This window comes from Mirounga leonina, unplaced genomic scaffold, assembly GCF_011800145.1.
Source record: "Mirounga leonina isolate KUSES-001 unplaced genomic scaffold, KU_Mleo_1.0 Mir_125, whole genome shotgun sequence".
NCBI lineage: Eukaryota > Metazoa > Chordata > Mammalia > Carnivora > Phocidae > Mirounga > Mirounga leonina.
This window is the reverse complement of record NW_023270305.1, coordinates 43,992,490-44,019,214: the sequence shown is the minus strand read 5'-3', so window position 1 is coordinate 44,019,214 and position 26,725 is coordinate 43,992,490. Positions and strand designations below refer to the sequence as shown.

The following is a 26,725-nucleotide window of genomic DNA, read 5'->3' as shown; positions in this document are numbered from 1 at the left end:
CTGGGGAGGAGAGAGGAGAACCCCAATATTATTACCACCAGGGAAGTGGGAGTCTGAGATGGAACAGAAACAGGGAAATACAGAGTGAACTGCTTGCTGGCAGGAGAGGAAAGATGATGACTGGTACCTTCAGGGATATGCTCTGTGAAAACCAAGCATGGGGAATAAATTAAAGGGGCCCTAAAGGGATGCATGTTAAGGACAGTCTTGCCTGGAAAACAACCCACATGCTTGATCCCTTGAACTCCCTGAGCCAACATTGTCAGTACCTATTTCAGAAGTGAGCATCCTCTACCTTGCATTATACCTATTTGGATACATGCTTTATCTGTCCGTTTAAACCAAGGGTCCTACAGATCCATTTCTGACCCATCTCTCTATCCTCCACAGTCCTGGAAGAACCACTTATACATACAAGGCCTAATGTGCATCTGCTGAGTTTTCATGAATGAATGAATTCTTATTCTAGACACTGTGAAATCACCTACAGAAGTGCTCACAATTTTGAAGTGATTATGAGAAAGAATTTAGTTAGGTTTTCACTTCCTGCAGTGCTTTATCTGACTCTCCCAATTATTGCGACTGTCTTATTATAATTAGTAATACCACTAATGATGATGATGATGATGATCCTTGTCAGCACAGGGAAGCTACAGTAAGACATCTGAACAGAGAAATGGGGAATTAAGCGCACTCTCTGAATTAAACCCTAAGAGTGCTCATGGTGCTGGGGGCAGACGGACATAATGATTAACTGAAAGAGGAACTGAGTTCTTGTCCAGTAGGACTGGAGTTTAATCTGACAGTGCCATCGCATACCCACATCAGTCCTGGAGGGATGGCACGGTCCTGGGGGCATGGTTCATGCAACACAAAGTTTAATATATCTCTAATCCTTTGCTTGGATTTCTCAAGCAGCAGGAAGAAGAGAGAGTCTCCAGCAGAACTTTTAAAAATCTCCTTTTTCCTCTCTGATTCATTACACTCACACACACAGCTACCACAGGCCTTTTCCTCCAAGTCTCAACCTCCCCACTGCCCAAAACTCTTCTTCTGCCCCAGCCAGCTCAACTCAGTCCTACTTCAGGCCCCCCTCCTTTCCCCTCACTCTTTCCCTGACAACCTCAACTTTATTATGCAAATTAAACCTCATTCAGTTTGTCTTTCTTTTCTCCTACCCTGCCCACCTCTCCTTCCAAGCCCTGTCTCTCTTCCCCTACTTTCCACTCCAGAAGCCAGGAGAACAGGCTTAATTAGGCAGTCATGCCTTTCCCCCTCAGGAGGGTCCAACAGTGCAAGGGAAGAAGCTGTATACACAAACCAGAGTCTTTTTCAACTGTCAAGGGAGCAGAGACGCTGAGAATAATCAGATAGATGGTAATGACTTCTGCCCTAAAGAAACACTGTGTCCAGAGGAGGGAGAACTGGACAGGCATGAAGGCATAACCCAGGGTCACAGAGCAGCAGTTGAATGCTGGATTAAAGGGTGGGCCAGCTGGGCAGGAGCCTGGAGCACTAATCATCAAGCGGCACTAAAATATCCTTGGCACAAGGTAACACTAGTTCATATAGAAATATAGTGTCAGTTAACTACTTTTTCATAGAAACAACACGCACTAGCTGAGGTTTCTATACCAGACTCCTCACATTATGGTGAAATTTAAACTGGTTCTGCTCCCACTGAGTAGACAGAAAACTTATGACAGCTCTTTGACTGTGCTGACCTACACTTTCCAAGTATTTTTGCAAAATGCCCCTCTAGGCTTCATGATATAAGCGTAATGGTCCCCTGAGGTCTGTCACCCCATTCAGCTGAAATTTCTAAACAAATAAGACAAGATAGAGTGCTATGTACTGAGATAAGTTATTTAGCTTATTATATAAGGTCTAGAACTCTTCATATGCCTTTCAAGCTACCTAGTTCAGAAAATCTTATTAAGACTTTCTTTACTTTAGACATGTAAAGATCTATTTCTCCCCACTCTTGCTTTTAAAAAAGGAGTTGAATGAAATACTTAAATAATATCAGGGGCACCTGGGTGGCTCAGTCCCTTAAATGTCGGCCTTCGGCTCAGGTCATGATCCCAGGGTCCTGGGATGGAGCCCCACACGTCCTATGCTCTGATTCCATCTCCCTAAGAATTCTTCTGTGATTCAGCTTCTCACATCCATGTGAGGCCAACAGAGAGCTAGTTCTGGCAAACATACCATAGATTGCCTCCCATCTTCATTACCACTCTTTAGAGTGGAAATTATTATCCCCATTTTACAGAAAAGGAAACTGAGGTCCAGAGCATTTAAGTTTCTCAGAAACACACAGCTAATAAGTGGCTGAGCTGAACACTAGCCCTGGGTTCATCTGCTTCCGAAGTCCAGGGTACCGAGAGGCATGCAATTATTTCTATAGCTTGTTTATTTAAAAAGAAAGTCAAACACTGCTTGAGAGACTTATTTATAAATGAAAACAAAAACTTGGTCATGGATGAACAGAAATGCTTTAAATGCTCACAAACATTATAAGAAAGTCCGGTTGAAGATGGTGTCTACGTAGTGCTCCATTACTCACTCTCCCCCAACTTTTCACTAAAACCCCATGTTGACTCACACACTAAATCAGATCATAACTCATAAAGACTCCAGAAACAAAGACTGACAGTTAGACTAGAGCCAGAACAACAGATGAATGTTTACTCATCACAAGACCTGTGAGATTGAAAGGAGAGGCACAAACAGTGACTGACACAGAACTTGTCTTTGTCATTTGGAGGAGAAAAAGCTCATCAGATAGAAGGTGACACCTTACTCCTCCCCCACTGCCTGCTTCCTGGCTCTGTGCTCTCGAGAAAATTTAGCAACCTTCCCACTGTGATATGGAAGTTGTTCCTTGAGTGGCCAAAGCCATTTTACATATATCACTGTGAGATCTCTGATGCTACATCTGTCCCAGGACTGCAGTGTTGGGCAAGCAACGTGGCCGGGGACAGACATGGATTCCAATACTATGTTGCAGCCAGGGATTTGAGGACACAGATAAGAAGTGACTGTAAGAGGATATGTGTGGGAGTCAGACAAAATCCACCTCTGGGCTACTTATAAAAAGATATATGTATCTCATTCAACATGATTAAAAATTATTAGCTATCCAGGAAAAAATGTAAACAAACAATGGGTTACAATATTTATATCAAAGACAACAAAATTCAAGGTAAAAACCTCTAGATAAAGCAAAGATTATTTTTATATGTGAAGAGAGTAATTCCCACAATGAAATTATCATATTGAATGACTGAGGTTATGCATCAAATAACACAGTATTGGACTATATATATTTTGATATATATGTAGATACATATATTTGTTATATAGACATATATATGTGTTATATATACATATACATGTATATATCAAAAAACAGTTGAGAATTGGTGAGAAAATAACAGGATCCAAATGATAATGGATGACATTAATATACTTCTCAGTTCATATCAAATTAAAGAGGTTAAAAAAGTGGGGGGGGTACAAAAGCCTGAATAGATTGAACGATTAGACTTAAATGTATACCTCAATACTCACATTCTCACAATACAAACTCAGGAACCAATAGGTTTGGGTGACAAGATGTATACTGAACATTAATATTATAGAAAGCAATTTCACTGCAAACATCAAGAGCAGGGCAAAATGCCTGTTAAAGCAAACAGTCCAGCAAAACATTTCTTCATTCTAGGAGAGGCATCATTATCCTGAGTGAGATAGTAGGGGTTTTATGGTTTCTTTTGTTTTTTGTGCATGTGTTTTGGGTTTAAGAACTTTTTTGATGGGCCTCTTAAAAAAATGAAAAGTGAGGGGTGCCTGGATGGCTCAGTTGGTTAAGTGTCTCCCTTCAGCTCAGGTAATGATCCCAGGGTCCTGGGATCAAGCCCCGCATCTTGCTCCTTGCTCTTCTCCTTCCCCTTCTGCAACTTACCCTGCTTGTGCTCGCTCCTCTCTCTCTCTCAAATAAAATCTTAAAAAAAAAAAGAAAAGTTCCTGCCTCCCTTGATGTGAAATAAGAAATATATATACTAGTCTCTGCCCCCAGTTCCTGACACAGAGCTCTTAAAACCCTTGTAATCTCCTGAGAATTAGGGGCGTTAGGAGTATCTTTTGTTCTAATATTTGGTCTTTGACCCAGGTTCCTGACACACAGCTCCTAAAACCCTTGGAATTTTCTGAGTGATAGGGATGAAAGGCACATCTATACAGAGTTCTTAAATCCCTTGGAATATTCTGGATTATAGGAGCATCTTTTGCTCTAATGAAGTGACTCTTGGTGGGCCTCAAGATGGGGGTTAGTCACCAGAAAGACCAAGGTATGATTAGAAGCCTAGAACTTTCAGTCCTATCTCCCATCTTCCAGTGCAGGGAGAGGAGCTGGAAATTGAGCTAATAGTTGATTATGTTTATGTGATGAAGCTGCATAAAAATCCCTAATATACAGGGTTTGGAGAGCTTCCAGGTTGGTGAACGAATCCATATGCTAGGAGGGTGGCCTACCCCAACTCCATAGGGACAGAAGCTTCTGTGCTTGAGACCCTTCAGACCTCATTCTATGTACCTCTTCATCTGACTGTTCATCTATATTCTTTCATTATATAATAAACCAGTGGATGTAAGTAATTCCCTAAATTCTGTGAGCTGTTCCAGCAAATTATTAAACCTAAAGAGGGGTGGGGAACTCCTGATTTATAGCCAATCAGTCGAAGTGTGCAGAGGCCCAGGCTTGCAACTGGCATCTAAAGTGGGTGCAGTCTTGCGGGACTGAGCCCTTAACCTATTGTATCTGATGCTAACTCCAGGTAGGTAGTGTCAGAATTGAATTGAACTATTCTGGTATTATGGAATTGGTCAGTATAAAAAAAACACCTATACATTTCATGTCAGAAACATTGTGGGTAAAGGAAACAAGTTCCTTTTACTTATCAGCCTTAATGTGGAAGATGGGGAAACAAAGGGATAAACTGCCTTGCACAGAGAGTAACAAAAATATCAGAAGTGGGGGGCTCCTGGGTGGCTCAGTTGGTAAAACATCTGCCTTTGGCTCAGGTCATGGTCCTGCGGTCCTGGGATTGAGCCCCGCGACGGGCTCCCTGCTCAGCTTCTCCCTCTGTCCCTCCCCCCCGCTCATGCTCTATCTCTAATAAATAAATAAAATCTAAAAAAAAAATCAGAAGTGGTGCATTAACAGCAAATGGGGAAAGATGGCAGATGCAAGAATAGGCAGGGGCACTGGGACAAGAACATGGCAAAGAGCAGGGGCCTACAGAAAGAAACAGACAATGAAAAATTCCCTGTGTTGGAGAACAGCCAATAAATCTCAAAAATCACTGATGCTGAATTGAATTGAAAAGTTGTTTCCAGCCCTATACTATAAATACCTTCTGTGTGCCTGATCCTTTGGTTAGAAGTCTGACATGCAGAAGAGCCTTGTATTAGTGGTGCTCTGGGAGAATAAAGGAGAAAGGACAGTGTTTAGTGAGGGCAAATGTATTAACAAAGAGGGCAGCTCCTCTGGGAGGCAAGCTGTCAAGTATGACGGACACTCCTGTTCACCAGTATTTGTTTCCTCTCTCCTTTCAGGGATAGAAGAGGATGATAATTTCCCACCCACTTCCAGCTCAGCACTGCCTATGTCTTCTTATGATCATTGAAATATGAACAGAAGCTCATCTGGGAAGAAGCATTTTAGAACCCGTCCTCCTGCAGCAGCCACCAGCAATTTCCAGATGGTGACAACTCCATCAGCTTAAGTCTCTAAGTAAGGGAGGCATAGGACAGTTTCCGCCCCCTTCCCCCCAAAAAAACAAAGATGTGCAGCAGGAGCAAGAAATAAATCTCTGTTGTGTTCAGCCACTGAGGTCACAGAGGGGCTGGAGACTGCAGCATTAACAGGTCTGTCAAAACAAACAGTCTGAATAAGGTCATGGTCAGCAGCACCAATAATATAAACTAAGAGGTGGACCAAGAAATGCATGTTCCTCGACCCAACATGTCTTGGGGAAGCTGTGAAATGCATGGACCTTCCCCCAGTTTGTGGAATAGGGGTTTGAGCCATTTTTATTACATATTAAAAGAAAGGTAAATTGCGTATCAAAAATGGGCTGGAGGTCTTAGAGACATTTGGATTACACATTGATGGGATATTTATAAAAATTTATTACAAATCAGGACACAAAGCAATCTCCAATAAACCCTAAAAATTGAGAAAGACATATTCTCTGACCACAAAACATTAAAACTAGGGGTGCCTGGGTGGCTCAGTCATTAAGCGTCTGCCTTCGGCTCAGGTCATGATCCCAGGGTCCTGGGATCGAGCCCCACATCGGGCTCCCTGCTCTGCGGGAAGCCTGCTTCTCCCTCTCCCACTCCCCCTGCTTGTGTTCCTGCTCTCGCTCTCTCTCTCTGTCAAATAAATAAATAAAATCTTTAAAAAAAAAAACAACATTAAAACTACGTAATACATTTTTAACAAAAGACCACCACCTAGAAATCTTAAAACTCTCCCCTAAATAATATTTGTTCACAAAGGAAATCTAAACTGCAATTGCATATTATTTAGAAAATGACAGAAAGAACACTATATGTCAACAATTAGTGGCTGAAGCCAGAGCCACATTTAGAAACAAACTTCTAGCCAAGAATGAGAATAAAATATCTAAGCGTTCAACTTTAAAAGTTAGAGAGACGGGAGCAAAGCCAGCCCAGGTGATGGGGCTGGGGGAGGTACTGAGGAGAGGGAGGAATATGTGATATTACTCAGCAATGACCTTGTTTAGGAAAATGGCTGCCTGTTTGTGTTCAGTGTTAGCATTTAATCTGACAACTTCCAGGGAGAGTCATATTTTCAACAATCTCCATTCTAACGAGCCTATAAGAAGCACAATTCTCGGGGCGCCTGGGTGGCTCAGTTGTTAAGCGTCTGCCCTGGGCTCAGGTCATGATTCCAGGGTCCTGGGATCGAGCCCTGCATCGGGCTCTCTGCTCCGCGGGAAGCCTGCTTCTCCCTTTCCCTCTGCCCCTCCCTGCCGTTCGTGCTCTCTCTCTCTCTCTCAAATGAATAAGTGAAATCTTTAAAAACAAAGAAAATGGGGGCGCCTGGGTGGCTCAGTCGTTAAGCGTCTGCCTTCGGCTCAGGTCATGATCCCAGGGTCCTGGGATCGAGCCCCACATTGGGCTCCCTGCTCAGTGGGAAGCCTGCTTCTCCCTCTCCCACTCCCCCTGCTTGTGTTCCCTCTCTCGCTGTGTCTCTCTCTGTCAAATAAATAAAATCTTAAAGAAAAAAAAAAAAGCACAATTCTCAACATAGAGAACAATCCAATTCTGCTCTGCAGTTGTTGGGAGAGAAGGAACAGACACATCTTCATGACTGGTTCATGGTGCATCACTGCATATTATCCTGCCCCGGATCTGGACAGTTGCCTCACCCTAGTACCGGCTCACAAAATACCGCTAGTTATTGGAGAGGTGGGAGGGAGCCACAGTCCACCAGGGGAACAACCTGCCCCCAAGATGTGGTGCAAGAGGTTCTGCTAAACTTCTCTAGGTGGTGATGTTCAAGGCCTTCCCTCTCCTTTCAGGGCCAGGTCAAGCCCCTCCTCCAGCTTGAGCACTTTCTTAAAATCTAACTGGTAAGGATGGGCCCTAATGTAAACTATGGACTTTGGGTGATAATGTGTCAATGTCAGTTCATCAATTATAACACATGCACCATTCTTGTAGGGGATGCTGACAGTGGGGGAGACTAAGCAGGTGTGGGGACAGGGTGTCTATGGAAAACCTCTGTACCTTCAGCTCAGTTTTGCTGTGAACCTAAAAATGCTCTAAAAAAATTCTATTACAAAAATCTAACTATCATTTGCAGCTCTGACTAGGCAACCACCCCTTATTGCCCTCCTTTGGCATTTACTGGCTTTCTCTCTTTTCTTTTTCTCTTCCCCTTCTTCTCTCACTTCAGACCAGTCTGACTACCCTGGAGTCAGGATGCCAGGATCATAATCCCAGTTCCTCCACCACATGCAAACCCAGCTGTGGACTTGCAGGCAAATCAATTAACTAATTTTGACATCTCTCCAGTCAGCAGTAAAATGAGGATGCTGGTCTGTATTATAAGTTTTCAAACTATCCTGAGAACGCTCAAGGTTCTAAAGACATGCATCAGGCATTCTACAAGCATTTGATTCCATCTGTTCTATTTGAAAGACTATAATAAGCCATGCCTTTAATATCCCTAATATAATTATGTCTGAGACTACCAATACCTCGTGCTAATTCTTCTTTTCCATAACTTCTTTTCCTTCTGCAGATTGGAGAACTGCCTAAAACATATCATGGGACAGGCAAGTTCTATTTCTGAGCTGGTAATTTTTTTTTTTTTTTTAGAGTAAAGCCTTTTCGTGTCTGCTCACATGAAAATGTACCATCAAGTACATCACCAAAGAATATGTGCACTGGGCCCAACAAGACACCAAGAGCAGCTCAGCTCCACCTGTGCTTGGAGCCAGCTCTTGATGTGGCAAAACTAAGTTTTGGGTGTTCCTACCTAATTTTATGTATACACACTGTTTCATTTAGGGGAAGTGAAATAGTTAAACTGTTAAAAAGAGAAATGGAGGGCGCCTGGGTGGCTCAGTCATTAAACGTCTGCCTTCGGCTCAGGTCATAGTCCCAGGGTCCTGGGATCGAGCCCCACATCGGGCTCCCTGCTCGGCCGGGAGCCTGCTTCTCCCTCTCCCGCTCCCCCTGCTTGTGTTCCCTCCCTCGCTGTCTTTCTCTCTGTCAAATAAATAAATAAAAATTAAAAAAAAAAAAAAAGAGAAATGGACTGCTGGTTGAAGAGAGAGAATTTTATTTTATTTTTTTTAAGATTTTATTTATTTATTTGACAGAGAGAGAGAGATAGCGAGAGCAGGAACACAAGCAGGGGGAGTGGGAGAAGGATAAGCAGGCTTCCTACTGCGCAGGGAGCCCAATGCGGGGCTCGATCCCAGGACCCTGGGATCATGACCTGAGCCGAAGGCAGACGCTTAATGACTGAGCCACCCAGGCACCCGGGAATTTTATTTTATAAGATTTTATTTATTTATTTGACCGAGAGAGAGAGAGAGCACAAGCAGGGGGAGCAGGAGAGGGAGAAGCAGGCTTCCCACCGAGTAGGGAGCCTGATGTGGGGCTCGATCCCAAGACCCTGGGATCATGACCTGAGCCAAAGGCCGATGCTTAACTGACTGAGCCACCCAGGTGCCCTAAGAGAGAGAATTTTAAAAGAAAGTATGATGATGACTGTGACCAAAGTGATCAAGTTCAAGGTGAAACATCAAGCCAGACTCAACTAGTACCTACTGATCCTTCAACTCTTTTTGGCTACAGAACAACAGTGAATGAGATAGGAGGAAGACCACAAAAACTCAAAGACAAGAAAATGCAGTAGCTATTATCTGTCTTCAGAGCTCACCTTTCAGGACAAGATCTAGTCAAGTTCTTGATGTGCTTTGTAGCAAACTCTGACAAAATAGCTTTAGGGTCTCTGCCATAGAACATGCATCTAGTGAGCCTAAAAATGAGGCTCTTGGCTACATTCAGTATAAAACAAACATCTTAATGTGTTTTTTTTTTAAGTTATGTAATATTTAAGTTTGACAGTGCATGTTTAACATTGCCCATGAGGGAAAAACACATGCTCTCTTGTAAAAGCTTATTAAATCTTATGCTATGGACCCTGTTACATATGTGTTAAGTGAAAAGCCTACTTCAAAAATAGAGTACTGTTGTCAGCACAATGCCCCCCCCCCATGAATCCAAGACTGTGCATTTAATGACTTCATTAAGTAGGTCAAAATTATCACCACAAAGTCACATCTTATGATGAATTAGTTTCCAAAGTCCATTAATCAGGCCAAAATTGCTTAAAGTCAAAATCATCCTTGAACATCTCAATGGTCAGGAAGAATAGAGCAATAGAGCATGGTTTTCTATGTGTCATCCCACACAGGAATGTGCATATAATATGTACATTTTAACGTCTGACTCACAAAAGAATACATGCAAAATAAAATCTGGTCACATATTTTACTTTTTCTCTGGGAGTTGGATTACTATGAGATACATGTGAGCATAAGGAACTTCTGCTCTACAGGAAATGTTCAGTTTCACTGATAGAAAGGCGGGAACTTGTGTTTCTCTTTATGCTGCTTCTTGGACATTACAATCACTCAGGTAATTTATAAGGGAGAATATATGCTTTGACACACTTAACATTAATACAAGAAGAGAAGAAAATGTTTTGTAAAATCCCAAATACATTTGTAAAATTTGGAAAGGCTGTCAGGTTTATTTTTAAATAAACCTGGTGTCTGAAATCTTGCCATTTGCAACGACGTGGATGGAACTAGAAGGTATTATGCTAAGCGAAATAAGTCAGTCGGAGAAAAACAACTATTACATGATTTCACTCATATGTGGAATATAAGAAACAAAACAGAAGAGCACTGAGGAAGGGAGGGAAAAATAAAACAAGATGAAATCAGAGGGAGACAAACCATAAGAGACTCTTAACCATAGGAAACAAACTGAGGGTTGCTGGAGGGGGAGGTGGGTGGAGGGATGGGGTGATGGACATTAAGGAGGACATGTGATACAATGAGCACTAGGTGTTATATGTAACGGATGAATCACTGAACTCTACCTCTGAAACTAATAATATACTGTATGTTAATTAATTGAATTTAAATTTAAAAAATAAGATAAAAATAAAACCTGGTTTTATTTTAAGATTTAATTATTTATTGGAGAGAGAGAACGCCAGAGAGAGAATGAGTGGGAGGGGCAGAGGGAGAGGAAGAGAGTATCTCAAGCAGACTCTGCGCTCAGCGCAGAGCCCCACACAGGGTTCGATCTCTCGACCCTGAGATCACGACCTGAGCCAAAACCAAGAGTCTGACACATAACCGACTGCACTACCCAGGCACCCCTTAAATAAACCTAGTTTTAAAAACCCAGAAGTAGAGACCTTCCAAAAGCGTGGTTGTAGCTTATTTAAAGCCATTAAAGACAGCACAAGCTATTAAGAAGGAGGCACTACCTTCCAAATCAAGGTTTTAATGTACTCAGCAAATTAAGACATTGTCTTTAAACACTCTCATCTCAGAATTCCTTGTAATATTTTGGAGATTGAATTCCAGAATATTAGCTTTTCATCACAAAGTTTACTGCCTGTTCCAAGGCAAGGTGCTGGTATAAATATTTTAAATGAAGCAAGAAATTATTCTGAGTTTATTTTTTTGACAAGAAACTTACTAGATACCTCTGAAACATAACAAGAAAAGCCTAGCTTGCATATCTTGTTGATATTTTTAATAAATGAAATGAACTTAATTTGGCAATTTAGGGTCACAATATTATCTGCTTACACATCATTCAGCATTGAAAAATGAAAGCATTTGGACTTAACATTCCAAACAACATGTATTTGACTATTTTAAAACTCTGAGTAAATATCTGATGGAATAGCTAAAGAAAAATTCAATAGCATTGTTGGACATTTTGTAGTATTAAAACCACACTGAGAAGAATTTTCTACCAAACACTAAAGATTTAAATTGGCTGAGTGGCCTGTTCAATCTACTCCATCCAAACTGAACACTTGGAGAAAAGAAATGAACACTGTTGTTAGATATTGTCAGTGATTCAACTGAGGAAAAAAGCATTCAGCATATGCTATGCAGAAGGTAGGCTGGTGAGCAAAAAACCAGGCAATATCCTAGCAAATATGGAAATTACAGTTTGTTGCAAGAAAGAGGTACTGACCAGTAACACAGAAACAATTGTATGTGTACCTGTGCTTACTTCTTTTTAGGAGAGACACAACCATGACAGGAATACCTATAGTTGGAGATTTAGCTCACCTAGTAAAGCAGATTCGAGACAGCTTGCCAGAGGAAACGACATTTGAGCTGATATTATAAGGAAGAATAAGAGTAAACAATGAAGCAAGAAGAACAGTGTGAACAACAGAGCCCAGGAGTGGGGCACAAGTGGGAATGGGGAGACCAGTTAGAGGTCACTGCAGATGTCCAGATGGGGTGATGGGGATGATGAGGCTTGGACTCAGGCCAAGGGGAGATGGTGAAAAGTGCATGGATTTGGGAATGTTTAGGAGACAAAAAAAAAAAAAAAATCAAACAGGACTCGGTGGTGACCTGGATGTGCCCTCTGGTCTTTTTCTTTTAAGTTTTGGATCCAGTTCACGGAACTGAACCTAAGGATTTCAAGGGGAACTATTAAAGTGCCCCTCCCCTCCCCTTGCTATAGGTTTGGGTTTTGTTTTGCTTTGTTTTGCTTCTTATTCCCACACCCCTTTTCCAGACAGTGCCACAAAGGACAGAACCAGAGACTGAGCAAATATATCCTGTGGGGAGAAGGTCTGCAGAATATGGAAAAGGTGCTTAGATGTAATGGGGGCTGGTCTCCTCCTGAGGCACAGGCCACATTCCTGAAAGTAGCACGGCATTTCTAACATCCCAGCACAAAGCAGGGAAATGCCACGTGCTGAGGGCCAGGTCCCCATCCACTGCCAGACTATGGCCTCAGAACACATCCCCCCAGGAAGAGCAGCTGTCTCTGCTGACTGGGAGATTGCCTGCCCCTCTCTCTTGAGAAAGCACAGCAGATGCTTTTTATATAATGTCCAATTACTCCAAGGAATGTCATCATTTTTATGATTAATCAGTTGCACACACTCAGGGACATATGTGAGATGGATATTCAAGGACAACAAAAAACCCTGCAGAGAGGAGATAAATTGAGTCCAGCATCTGTAGCCAATAGAGAAACAAATTAACTGTATATATTGCATAAATCTCTCTCCATGTCAATTATTGCCAAAACAAGGACTAGTTTGATCTAAATTCGTTGCGAAGCAAATCAATTTTTTAATCTACAGGTTATGCAAATGGTGGGGAAAAGTTGTAAGTAATAAATATCCCCTTGACAGAACTCAAATAATAATGAGCTAGGAGCCTGCAACTGCCAATGATCACTTATAAAATAGCACCCAATAAATAGAGGTTTTATGCTTTAAAGGATCTTTCAAGAAGGAATCCAATCAAGCGGGAGTATTCCAACTTGCTTTGTAAGGCCCAGCTCAAATGTCAGCCCTTCTGTGATGTTTTCTCTGATCTCTTGAGCAGAATTAACTGGCCTCTCCTCTGAGGCCTTACAGCACTTGTCAGCGGGTAGTGGAATTATTTATCATGGTAAGTCTCTCTGGTGGTTCTCTTCAATTTCAGTACCCAGCATACAACGCAGCTTTCTTCTTATTGTGGGGCCTTAAAGAAGATGCAAATATGAAAAGCACTGATAATAGTAGAGCTGGCGAGCTGGCAGATGCTAACACTAGGGAACAGTTCACAGGGCCAGGCACTAACCCCATGCAATCATTCCTTTCATCCTCACAATGACCCTAATGAAGTAGGTCCCATCAAGATGAGTAAACTGAGCAACAGAGGTGAAAAGAAGTGTCCTTAGTCACACAGCTAGTAAGTGAAGACAATCAGGTTTCTAATTCAGGCAATCCCACTCTTCCACCCTGCAGCCTGGGGTGAGGTGGGAAATCACTGACCTGGGAGTCCAAATACTTGGGGTCAAGGTCTTTATTTGGTAGTTTACTAGCTATGTCATCCTAGGATACTCACCAAGCTCCCTGGCCTTAAGATTTCCCTGCAAGCCCAGAGTTCCAGGTCTCATCCACACTCATCTCTAAGACAGCAACTGTCCCCTTAGGGGCTTGGCTTCCCACTACTAAGTACAGCCTGTAGCTACTAGATTAGCATCTGAGCCAAAAGTTTTTGCTGAGACAAATGTTTTTGGATGGATTTACCGGGGCATCCTTTCTTTCCTGTGTCCTTACTCATCTCACAGTTTTTGGGCTAAGTGCTGGGAGACAGCAAATGTTTAGCAAGTAGGCTCTGCCTGCAGAGGTGGCAGCCATCCCCTACTCGGCATCACAGTCACCCTCAGACTCTGCTGGAGCCCAAGATTGTTAAAAAGAGGACCAAGAAGTTCATCTGGCACCAGTCAGACCAATATGTCAAAATTAAGCTCAACTGGCAGAAATCCAGAGGCATGAAAATAGGGTGTACAAAAGATTCAAGAGCCAGATCTTGATGCCCAACATTGGTTATGGGAGCAACAAGAAAACAAAGCACAGGCTGCCCAGGGGCTTCTGGAAGTTCCTAGTCCACAATGTCAAGGAGCTTGAAGTGCTGATAATGTGCAACAAATCTCACTGTGCAGAGACTGCTGACAATGTCTCCTCCAAGAACCACAAAGCTACTGTGGAAAGAGCAGCCCAGCTGGCCATCAGAGTTGCCAATCCCAATGCCAGGTTGCACAGTGAAGAAAGTGAATAGATAGCTATGTGCACATCATATTTATGTTAATAAAACCAGAAAACTACAAAAAGAAAAAAAAAAAAGGTTTAGCAAATGGTTCCTGCACTCCAGAACTAAGAGTCCAACAATGGATTCAAACAAGGAAGCCAAGTCTTGAGATACAATCCAGAGCCGCAGGGCACGTGCTCATCCACTATGCCCCAACACAGTCACTCAGGCAAGAGAAACTCATCCTGGTTTTTGCTACATTACCCTCCTCCTTATACCTTCTATACACATTTTGTATTCTGAAGATAGTATCTATGGGTCAGTAGCTTGGGAACCACTTAAAATTTTCAGAGTGACCTTTCTGAGACATTATTCTGTGATAAACAAATCATTTCTTTTGCACTCAGGGGGATTACAAATTGAATTTTTTTTTCTGAATAGTATGCCATCTACCAAAATAGTAGAAGGGCATTTGTTCCTTTAGCTGCTGCCTTTGGATATGAGGCCAGTATAACCTGTGTTTTTTTTTTTTGAAATGTATAATGGCATAGAGTTTTAATGGTTTTTAAGAAATCTTGATGTGTTTTTGCTGAAAGGAAAAACAGGTGTTTTGATATCCCAGTTTGGCTACCTGCACCCAGAATGAAAGAAAGAGCTTGTATATGTCGCAGAGAATGGAGAATGGCCCAATCTCCATGATTGTTTTCCCCAGGCCACTAGGCCCTCACTTGCAAAGCATATGCCTGTTCTCAGGTTTGATGACCTGATTGCATTACCCTGTGGGTCCTTTCCTCCTCCTCACCTATCTCCAGAGGTAAGATTAGAAACACCATATATTCAAACAGAGATCAAAAGGAAACCTTTTTTAGAATCTGTTGTATGTCTCTGTATCTTTCTCTTCGACATTATGGTCCGCTGTATTCTTCAGGCTAAGCTATATTATGCTACACTAACTAGCCTTCTTTCTCCCGGCCTGTGTGCTCTCCCTGACCACACAAAGTAAAAGGGGGAGAACCAAAAAGAGAAGGAGACCCATTTGGCTCCTCCTGCAATAGGCTTCACATTGCAGGTCCTACCTGGGAATGGAGGCATGCGCTTTGGAGCCCCTGGTGATTAGAATAAGTGACCACACAGTGATCACTGAGATCCCTGGCACTGACAAAGTCTCCTAAGTCACAAGGCAGCATCTGTTGTGTCTGAGAAAGTGGAAGTTTGTCTTTTCACTGCTTTAAGTGTTGGACAGAAGAAATGGGGATGCTTCTACAATGCATTCCAAATGTATTACTTTAAACACGGCAGCTATATATTTAAGGGATTTGGGGTCATAGAGAGGGAAGCTCCAATTTCCATTAGAGCACATTAAAGAAAATGAAATTCGCTTAGGAGTGCAAGAACACATCAAGCCATTAAATAATTTAAAAGGCACTTAGGGTAGCATGGAGCCATATAAGTGCGGGCACTTCAAACTTCTTGAGTTGAACTGAACTAAAATGTTTGGTAGGATTAAACTTGAAGGCTGGTGCGAAACACCTAGCACTCTGTAGGAAACATTCTCTTATGAAGGACAATGTGGACACATCTTTAACAAGGGTGATCTCTTGGTCACTAATGTCATGGGAAATCATGTATGTGGCCGTCACAGCCAGCTGCCGAGGCAATATCACCTCCCTTTCTTCCCTCCTAACGGAACCTCAATTTTGTCCAAAGTACAATGTACCCAACAAAAAACCCTACACTTCTCAGCCTTCCCTGAAGCTGGAAACAACTATATAATACAATCCTAGTCAATAATGTGCAAGCAGAAATCTGCTGGGAATTTCTGGGAAAGTCGGGTTTCTTGATAGAAATGCTCCCTCTTCTCCCTCACCACTTCCTCCTCCTCTCTGACTAGAAGGTAGTTGGGAGATTAGAAATGGAGTGCCTGGTTTGAAAACTTTCAAGGGAAAGAATACCACGTGCTGAGCATGGCACAGCAGAGAGATAGAAGGAGCCTGATATATTGGTACCATAACGAACCACTGTGTCAATCCCAGACTCTGACCTCTGAGCTTTCTAGATGAGGGTAATAAATCCCTATTGGACTAAGCTACTGTGGATGGGTTTCTTTTTCATGAGGTGGAGGCAACCCTTAACCAATACAGAGACACAGACAAAAGTGCTCCCTGTCCAATAAACTTTGGAACTGGGAGGGTATACGCAGGTCCTTGTTACAGGACCTTTCTCAAACTTTTATATCCTAGATACTTCATGATGCTTTAAGAGGTGGGCAGAATACAGTGTCTCCCGAAGTTTCTTGACAATTGAAACTTTTATTTCATGTTACATTTCTTGAGAATAGTGTTCTAACAGATACACTTTGGAAAGCAATGCTTCAGGTGCATTTTCTCTCTCTCTCTGGACTAAGAAAAAACATGCCTTCTAGAGCATACAAATATAAATTCTCAGCAAAAGTTAAAACATAAAATCATTATAGCTTTGCATACTGGATTGAACGGTATCTCCCCAAAATTCATGTCTAACTGGAACCTGTGAATGTGACCTTATTTAGAAATAGGGTGTTTGTAGAAAATTAAGAAGTCATAGTGGATTAGGAAGGGTGCTAAATCCACTGATGGGGGTCCTTATAAGGAGAGGGTGATTTGGATATAAGGAGACACAGAGGACCCACAAGCACAGAGGAGAAGTCTATGTGATGATGGAGGCAGTGATTGGAGTGATGTGGCTGCAAGCCAAGGATACCCGGAGGATTGCTGGTGATCACCAGAAGGCAGGAACAGGCACAGAAGGATTCTTCCCTGACAGCTTCCAGAGGGAACATGACCCTGCCAATACCTTGATTCCAGAAGTCTACCCTCCAGAACTATGAACATATAAATCTGCTGTGTGAGCCTTCCAGTTTATAGTATTTTGTTAAGCCAGCCCTAGGAAACTAATATACTTTGTGACATTGTAATAACGTTTAAATCACAGTAAATTTTTCTCTATGTCCATGATAAGGATTAAGGATCATCATGGATGGAGGCCTGGCTCAGCTCCGTCTCCTCTACCATATTTAGATTCTTGCAAGGAACTTATATTCTTCCTGTCTCTTTTCCTTGAAACCAAATAGCATCTTGAAAACTCTGACATTAAAAAAGGGAGAAATTGACATTTAGAAAGAAATGTCCTGAAGGACAGCTTTTCAGGAACCCTGGATTTGCCAGTAATTATGGCCTCGTCTTGAAGGGTCAGTGTCTTGTCTTCTCTTGGCTTCGTCTGTCTGCTCTCTATAACTCCAGGGGTGGACTGGAAGGTCTGCATGGTCCCTTCTGCTTTGACATGCTGGAATTCTAGTGAACGTTTCATATATAGGACATCTGACACATGTTCTCCAGAAACATAAAGAATGGCAGGCCCTTGTTAATGGTGGGGGCTCCTTTTGAGCTTTCATTTATATGCAAGAATCTTACTTCCAAGGATATTTGAACTGAACTAGAGAAAGGACTGCAGTGTTATGTTTGGTGTACTGTCTGCCTTGGCATACTGGAAATTCTAAAAGAGAGGAATGGTTCTTTTTTTTTTTTTTTTTTTTTAAATAAGATTTTTATTTATTTATTTGAGACAGAGAGAATGAGAGAGAGAGAGCACATGAGAAGGGGGGAGGGTCAGAGGCAGAAGCAGGCTCCCTGCCGAGCAGGGAGCCCGATGCGGGACTCGATCCAGGGACTCCAGGATCATGACCTGAGCCGAAGGCAGTCGCTTAACCAACTGAGCCACCCAGGCGCCCAAGAGAGGAATGGTTCTTTAGAGAAAGGTATAATAGAAAACACTAGGATAATGATGAATGTGTGCCTCCCTCTCCCACCCTTCAGAGAAACTCACACTTATAAAGCCAGGTAAATGACTCACATTACAAAAGATGTCTTTATGGGGCGCCTGGGTGGTTCAGTCAGTTAAGCATCCGACTCTTGGTTTTGACTCAGGTCATGAACTTAGGGTGGTGGGATAGAGCCCCGTGTCGGGCTCCATACTCAGCAGGGAGTCTGCTTGAAGATTCTCTCCCTCTGCCCATCTCCCCACTCCCTCTCCCCCACATAAAAGAAATAAATCTTTAAAAAAGATATATCTTTAAGTCTTTATTTTACCAACAAGTTTACTAAATATTTCCTTTAAAAGGAACAGTATAACAAAGTAGTCGCTCCACCTGTTCTCCAATCTAAACAACCCCAAATCCTTGAGATTTTTCTTCATATGAACTACTTTCTCTCTACTAGATCATGTAGGTTGCTTTTTCCTGAACCCCAGCCACTTCCCATCAGAGGTTGTAAGTGTGATAACCAACACAGAGCACCATACTCTTGAAACCAGTCAACATAAATGAAGCTTAGCAAAGGAATCCATCTTGGAGCTTGAAGGTTGTGTTCTCAATGTATCTCATAGGTTACGGGAAATGCAGGAGTGAAAATAAAAGAATCCCTGCTTTGCACAAGGACACTACAAGACACAATGTCTTTGTAAGGTTGCATCACAATATTATAATTATCAGACATAAATATTTTTAACATTTTAAGTGTGTATAGCCCTTGCCAAAAATGATTTGAGAAACCCAAAGAGACTATAAATTCTGTAACACACACACCCTTTGGACATTTGCCTATGGATATTTGCTGTGTAATTTGTACTTAGCAAGGACACAGAAACTTAAGATAGTGCCTCCCTAATTCTCTAAGTATATCAATAGCCCTGTTGACTCCTATGTACAACAAAGGAGACAATAAACCAAGAATGAATTGGGTTTTTAAAATCATAAACTGTTCATTTATACAGCATTACCTAGAAACAAGTTTTCCTCATCTAAATAATGATATTAATAATACCATCCTCCTTATAGGGTTGTTGTGATCATTAGCTTTTTAATATATGTAAATACAAATGTACAGTATTGTCTTAGTTCAAGCTGCCATAACAAAATATTATAGACTGGGTAGTTAATAAATAACAGAAATCTATTTCGCTCTGTTCTGGAGGCTGGGAAGTCCATGATCAAGGCACCAGTAGATTTGGTGTCTGGTGAGGGTGTGCTTTCCAGTTCATAGCTGTTTTCTCACTGTCCTTACATAGCAGAAGAGACAAGGGAGCTCTCTGAGGTCTCTTTTATAAGGTCATTAATCTCATTATTACAGAGCCCTCATGACCTAATCATCTCCAAAGTCCCCCACCTCCAAATACCATCGAATTAGGGATTAGGTTTCAATATATGAATTCTGGGGAGAGATAAACATTCTGTCTATAGCAAATCATTAACACAGCCTGATATGTAGAAAGTGCTCAATAAAAGTCAGCAAAAGTTATGATGGAGCCAAGTGAAATATTTGGGATATGTTTTAGAGGATCAAGCCAATAGAAGTGGCTGATAGATTGGATGGGAAAGTGAAGAAAAGAGAGAAAACCAAGGACAATTCCAAGATTTTTTGGTATGAGCAACTGGGAGGATGATGTAACACAGAGAAAAGCGGTTTGAGGAAAGAAATCAAGACTCTACTAGGGTCATGTTAGGCTTGGTCTGAGTTATCTGTAAGACATGCATGTAAAAATGTCAAGGAGACATTCCCAATGGAGGCATTGGGAATGGCACTTGGGAATACAAGTCTGCAGCCTCACTGCTCAACACTACTCAAAGTAAGATCCCAAGACTAGTAGCCTCAGCATCACCTAGGAGCTTGCTGGAAATGCAGAATCTTAGGCCCCACCTCTGAGCAATGGAATCAGAATGTGCATTTTACCAAGATCCCCAGGTGATCCATATGCACAATAAAGTTTGAGTAGCACTAAGCTAGAGTTCTGGGAAAAAAGAGACTAGACACATCAACATATAAAGAGAGTCTAAAGCGAAGGCCTGGATGAGCTCCCCTGGGGGCAGCGTATAAGGGAGATTAGGTGGCCCAGGGTAGAGCCATGGGACTCTCCCACATTCAGAGGTCTGGTAGAGGTGAATAGAATCTCACAGAGGAAGAAGAGGAACAGCCAGTGAGGCAAGGGAAAACCAGGAGAGTGAAGGGTCCCAGAAGGCCAGATAATAGAATGTTTTAAGAAGAGGTCCACTGTGTTGAAAGCTGCTGATGGGTCAGTAGGATAAGAACAGAGAAGAGTCCATTAGATTTATTATTTTTTTAAATATTTTATTTATTTATTTGACAGAGAGAGACACAGTGAGAGAGGGAACACAAGCAGGGGGAGTGGGAGAGGGAGAAGCAGGCTTCCCTCCGAGCAGGGAGCCCAATGCGGGGCTCGATCCCAGGACCCTGGGATCATGACCTGAGCCGAAGGCAGACGCTTAACGACTGAGCCACCCAGGCTCCCCAAGAGTCCATTAGATTTAGCAACAAGAAGGTCATTAATGACCTTGACAAGAGCAGTCTCAGTAGCATAGAGAGGACAGAAGCCCACATATAGACAATGGGGAAGAGAAAGTAAGACAGTGAGCAAGGCAATTCTTGCAAGGAGTTTTGCTGAGAACATAAAGAGAGGAATGGGGTAGTAGCTGAGATGCTTAGGTAGGAGATACTAGAGCATGCCTGAATGCCAATGGAAATGTTGCAGTAGAGAGACAGAGAGAGTGGGAGAGAGAAAGAGAGAAGCCGACGATGCAGAAAAGAGAATGACCAATTGCTGGAGTGGTGGTTTTGAGAAGGTGAGAGATCCCAGAGAAAGGATGGCTCCTAACAAAAGGGCCACTCTGCTCATTGTTTCTGTCTCTCAATGAAATTGGAGGCACCCAGCAAGGTGGGTGGGAGTGGAAGGAAAGGAAATTTAAAAAAAAATACTTATTTTGGAGAGTGGGAAAGTAAATGCCTCAGGATTGCCACATAGTGCAGAGTGTTTTTCTGAGATTTTTGGCCAGGCATTTAAGAAACCTCACCCTTCCCTGTAACATGCTTCATTCCTCCAAAAATGTCCTGTTCTAATGCATGAACATGAATTTTGAGAAAGTGCAACTTCTCCGTCAATCCTTATTTTTCCTGTCGCAGTTTATTTTGTTAAAGGTCACCATCAGCAGAGCAAGGCTAGACAAGAGAGTCATCTCAGAGCCACAGCAAGATGGTGATATGGAAGGACAGAAACCTTCTGTCCTCTCCGTGAGATTTATGGCTGGAGGTAATGCATGAATTAATGACATGAAGTCACAAGATGCCTCAAGAGAGGAAGTTTTCCTTCTCTTCTCACAACGCACAAGAACTGCTAGGAGATCTCTCATGAGACTAGTACTTTCGTAAACAACACCAGATACTGCTAATTGCCTTTAATTGAGTTTTGAACAGCCCAAAGTCAGTAACGTCTCTTTGGTTACGCTCCTTTCTGCTTGGAAGCCACTCTCATGAACAATCCTATAACTCTTTGCAGGATTCCCTAAATCTGCTACATAAAGCCCATTTCTGTGATCCAAAAATAAAAAATCTAAAGCCTCACTCTCCCCTGAGCTCACTGTTCTCTCACAGCACACATCCCATATCCTCGGGGCCTTGGTACCATGTAGATAGTTTCTGTGTGCCTTACAGCCACTTACATCTACTGCCATTGCTTCAAAAACCCCATTGCCCTGGGAGTCCACAGCTCCCAACTAGATAGGCTTGCCATCAGCCCCCTTGTGGCTATCCCCCACCACTCTCCTGGTCATTCCCCTCACTCACTGATGACTTTACCATCTTCCCCTCCTTTCTCATTCCTGATGACTTCAACATTCACACCCATGCGGTGATCCACCCAACACCCAGCCTCACATTTTCTTGACCTCCCATGCCAATCATCTCTCTTTCCACCCCAGCCTCAGCCACCCAACTCCCATAGTCATATACCCTAGCCCTTGTCATCACCAATAAGATTACCACCTCCAACGTCTGGATTTCACATCCTCCTCCTTGACAATCCCCTTCCAGCCTACCTACTGTGATTCTCCAATGTCTCCGAGACCTTCTACTTATTTTTTCACTATCTACCCCCAAAGTCCACTCTTCACATCCTTCCTTATCTAGGTTATATTAACTAGCCCAGCTGGGTAGTAATCCCCTTGCAAAGTACCTCTAACTCCTCTGTTCCTCTCTCCCTCACTGTTCTCACCTCAAAGAGCCCCACCTTTGGTCAAACACTACAAGACCTTGCTCCCAGTGTACATCTGAGTAGTTAACCCTTGCACGCAGGTGTGCAAATTGGGCTTATTTCAAAATTCTCTCTACACCTTTCAAATGATTTCTAAACATTACCAAACAACCTTCCTTGGTGTAGACTCTTCAAGAGGATCATTACCCACCTTCTCACTCTCCTCCAATCCCCACATCCTCCTCTTCTCCTCACTAGAGTGTGATCTCCTGGTTCACCAAGGCATGCTCAGCACCTGGAAGAGTAGCTACACATAGAGGGTGTTCAGTAAACACTTACTGAGAGACTGATATTCAAGTCAAACCATAACAAACTTACCTACCACTGTGATAAATAATTCATTGTTGCTAGCATACCTCAATCACATTGAACTTTATTTGCTGTAAAATGCACATAACATAAAGTGTATCATCTTAACCAGTTTTAAGTGTACCATTCACAATGTTGTGCAACCATCACTTGCATCCATCTCCAGAACTCTTTACATCTTGTAAAACTGGAACACTATATCCATTAAACACTAAACCATTAAACAATTTTCCCCACCCCAAACCCTGGCCACCACCATGCTACTTTCTGTCGCTATGATTTTGATGACTCTAAGCACCTCGTATAAATAAAATCATACAGTATTTGTCTTTCTGTGACTGACTTATTTCACTTAGTGTATGTCCTCAAGTTTCATCCATGTTGTACTGTATGTCAGAATTTTCTTCCTTTTTTTTTTTTAAAGATTTTATTCATTTATTTGAGAGAGAGAGAGAGAGAGAACACAAGCAGCAGGGAGGGCCAGAGGGAGAGGGAGAAGCAGACTCTCCACTGAGCAGGGAGCCCGATGTGGGGCTCGATCCCAGGACCCTGAGATGATGACCTGAGCCCGAAGGCAGACGCTTAACTGACTGGACCACCTAAGCACCCTGGAATTTTCTTCTTTGTTAAACCTGAATATTATTCCACTGTATGTATATACCACATTTTCCTTATCCTTCATCCATCAATGGACACCTGAGTTGCTTCTATGTTTTAGCTATTGTGAATAATGCTGCTATGAACATGAGTATTCAAATATCTCTTTGAGTCCCTACATCAATCAAATTTAAATATGCATTTTCTTGAATATTTTTTATGTAACTCTCCTTTCCCTTCTGCCCAAAATTAACAGAAGGGGTTATCTGGGCCAAACATCTATTTTAAAGAGATATTTACTGAACTAAGGATATAAAGACCAGAACTTGGAGTAAGCACATTAAAAAAAAAAAATGGGATCAATATTATAGCTGTCTTCTTCCATCCCTCCCTTACTTCCTAAGGGAGTAGCTCCTCATAATACAAACCACAACATCCTCCAAAGAAGAGCTCCAGAAGCAGCCTGAGCAGGAGGGAAGGATGAGATACCCCAGCTCCTGACTTTACCCCCTTCACCCTTCGCATATTACCTTCCTCTTAGGCAACTCTCCCTACATCCCCCTATAGTGCTCCCCATACCCCCATTATGCTTCTGCTCCCTCTTTGAAACTGAGGAAATACCACTTCCTGTTTGCCTCAGAATGGCAGAAACTTGCAGACATTTAAAAGAAACAACCAAAAAAGAGAAATAGCACCTCCTTTCACTCTAACAACTAGCAATACCAAGTTTAGAGCAACTAGAACTCTAATACATTGCTGGTGGGGATGCAAAATGGGGTACGGTCATTTTGGAAACAGTTTGGCAGTTTCTTGTAAAGTTAAGAATACACTTACAATACCACAATGCAACCCCACTCCTAGGTATTTATTTACCCAAGAGAACTAAAATACACAAAAATTTGTATGTCAATAGGTACAGTGGCTTTATAATCATCAGAAACTGGGAACAACCTGAATGTCTAATGGGTGGATAGCTAAACAAACTATAGTCATCCAAGTAAATATTACTCAGCAATCAAAAGAAATGAACTACTGATATTTGTAGTAATGAGGATTAATCTCAAAAACATTATACAAAGTGAAAGAAGTTGGAAAAAAAGACTACACTGAATGATCCCATTTATAGGACATTCTGGAAAAGGCAAAACCAGATGGGTGGTTGTCAGGGGCTGTGGGTGGATGGGGGAGATTCACTACAAAGGGACACAAGGGAACCTTGTTCTATCTTGATTGTGGTGGTGATTACATGAATATATATATTTGTCAAAATTCATAGAACAATATACCTAAGAAAGATGAACTGTACTCTATGTATATTATATCTCAATAAGCTTGACTTTAAAAAGCACAAGCAAATAAATTAAAAGGTAACCTTCTTTTGCATAATACAGGGGACACAATAGTAAATTATACCAGTAACACAAATAGCATCAGAACAAATCACTTTTAGATCTACCCTATGACCCAGCAATTGTACTACTGGGTATTTACCCCAAAGATAAAAATGTAGTGATCCAAAGGGGCACGTGCACCCCAATGTTTATAGCAGCAATGTCCACAATAGCCAAACTATGGAAAGAGCCTAGATGTCCATCAACAGATGAATGGATGAAGAAGAGGTGGTATATATATACAATGGAATATTATGCAGCCATCAAAAAAATGAAATCTTGCTATTTGCAACAATGTGGATGGAACTAGAGGGTATTATGCTAAGTGAAATAAGTCAGTCAGAGAAAGACAATTATCATATGATCTCACTGATATGTAGAATTTGAGAAACAAGGCAGAGGATCATAGGGGAAGGGAGGGAAAAATGAAACAAGATGAAACCAGAGAAGGAGACAAACAATAAGAGACTCTTAATCATAGGAAACAAACTGAGGGTTGCTGGAGGGGAGAGGGGATAGGAGGAATGGGGTGGTTGGGTGATGGACACTGGGGAGGGATATGTGCTATGGTGAGCGCTGTGTATTGTGTAAGACTGATGAATCACAGACCTGTACCCCTGAAACAAATAATACATTATATGTTAATAAAAAGAAAAAAAAAAAAGAACAAATCATTTTTAAAGAACTGATTCCTGATCCTATAGAAGCAGCACTCTAGCCTTGAAAGAGCCCACATATGATATAGTACCTTGCCTAGTACTCCCAGGCTCCTTTCAAGGTGCCATCTGGCAGCTGGGCATTCATTTCAACCCCTCTCTGAATAGGGCACTAAGAACCTCACTCCAAATCCACAACCACTTGGGCCCTCTGATTGGCAGAAACAAAATAACTGATATCCTGAAAGACAGAGACAGAGCCCACCCTTGCTGCCTCATCCACGTAGGTCAGCCATACCACCTCACATGCGCAGAAGCAAAAACTTCACTAAACCGTGGGATGACATACCATGGTAATTATAGAGCAAGAATGGAGACCTTCTTTCTCAAATTCTGACTAACTTTGAAAGACTGTTTCAGCAGGTAAAAGGTAATGGAGAACCTCAAATAGGAGAGACATTAAGATAATTACAGATCAGCATGTGGACTTGCTCTGCAAATCGAAGCCCCACTTTCTTGGCTCTGCTCATTTCCCAGCAGACTTGACCTTTCTGAGGATGAAACCACCCACCCATAAAATCCTGATGAACCCAATTCATAGCAATAAAAACAAGGCCCTTTTGCATAACTAAAGCTAGAGATCTGCTTTATAACACTGTTGAATTAATTATTGTTTCCTGGGTGTCCCAATTACAGAATCTATGGACTTTTGTCCCATTATTGTAAATTAACTTGATAGATTTATCCTTTAACAATATTCTCTAGCTATTTTCATATTATGTTTAAAGTTGACTTATGTTTAACATCATGGTTAAGATTAAAGGCTCCAATTTTAACAAAACAGCAAAAAGTATAAAACAGTAGACATATTTAATTATGGAAAAATTTGCAAATATGCAAAATTAGAGAGCATACTATATAATGAACCCCAAGTACCCATCATCTAGCTTCAGAGTAGACTGCAATTTTCCTGAAAGGGTCTGGGTCATGTCTCTTGTTCCAGTGTAATTACTAATAGCACCTCCTTTCACTCTAAAAAGTGCCAGTTTAGATATTATACCCAATCTCAGCAATTATCAGCTTGTAATCCATCTCCATTCACCTCAACCCCATTCATCCCCCAATAAAAAAAGATTTTGAGACAAATCATAGACCTTGATCATTTCATCCATAAATATAATAGATTTTGAAAAGCAGATTTTAATCTTTGACATCCTTAAACCTG

The 26,725-nt window shown here is 41.8% G+C and overlaps 1 protein-coding gene across 1 annotated transcript in view; it reads right to left on the bottom strand.

The window, feature by feature from the left end:
• Positions 1-26,725, bottom strand: part of ADD2 (adducin 2) — a 93,071-nt gene that overhangs the window by 65,038 nt on the left and 1,308 nt on the right. Inside the window, exon 2 of the mRNA XM_035001351.1 lies at positions 22,699-22,794. The gene's annotated coding sequence lies outside the window, so the exon portion shown is untranslated. The remainder of the gene's footprint in view (positions 1-22,698; positions 22,795-26,725) is intronic.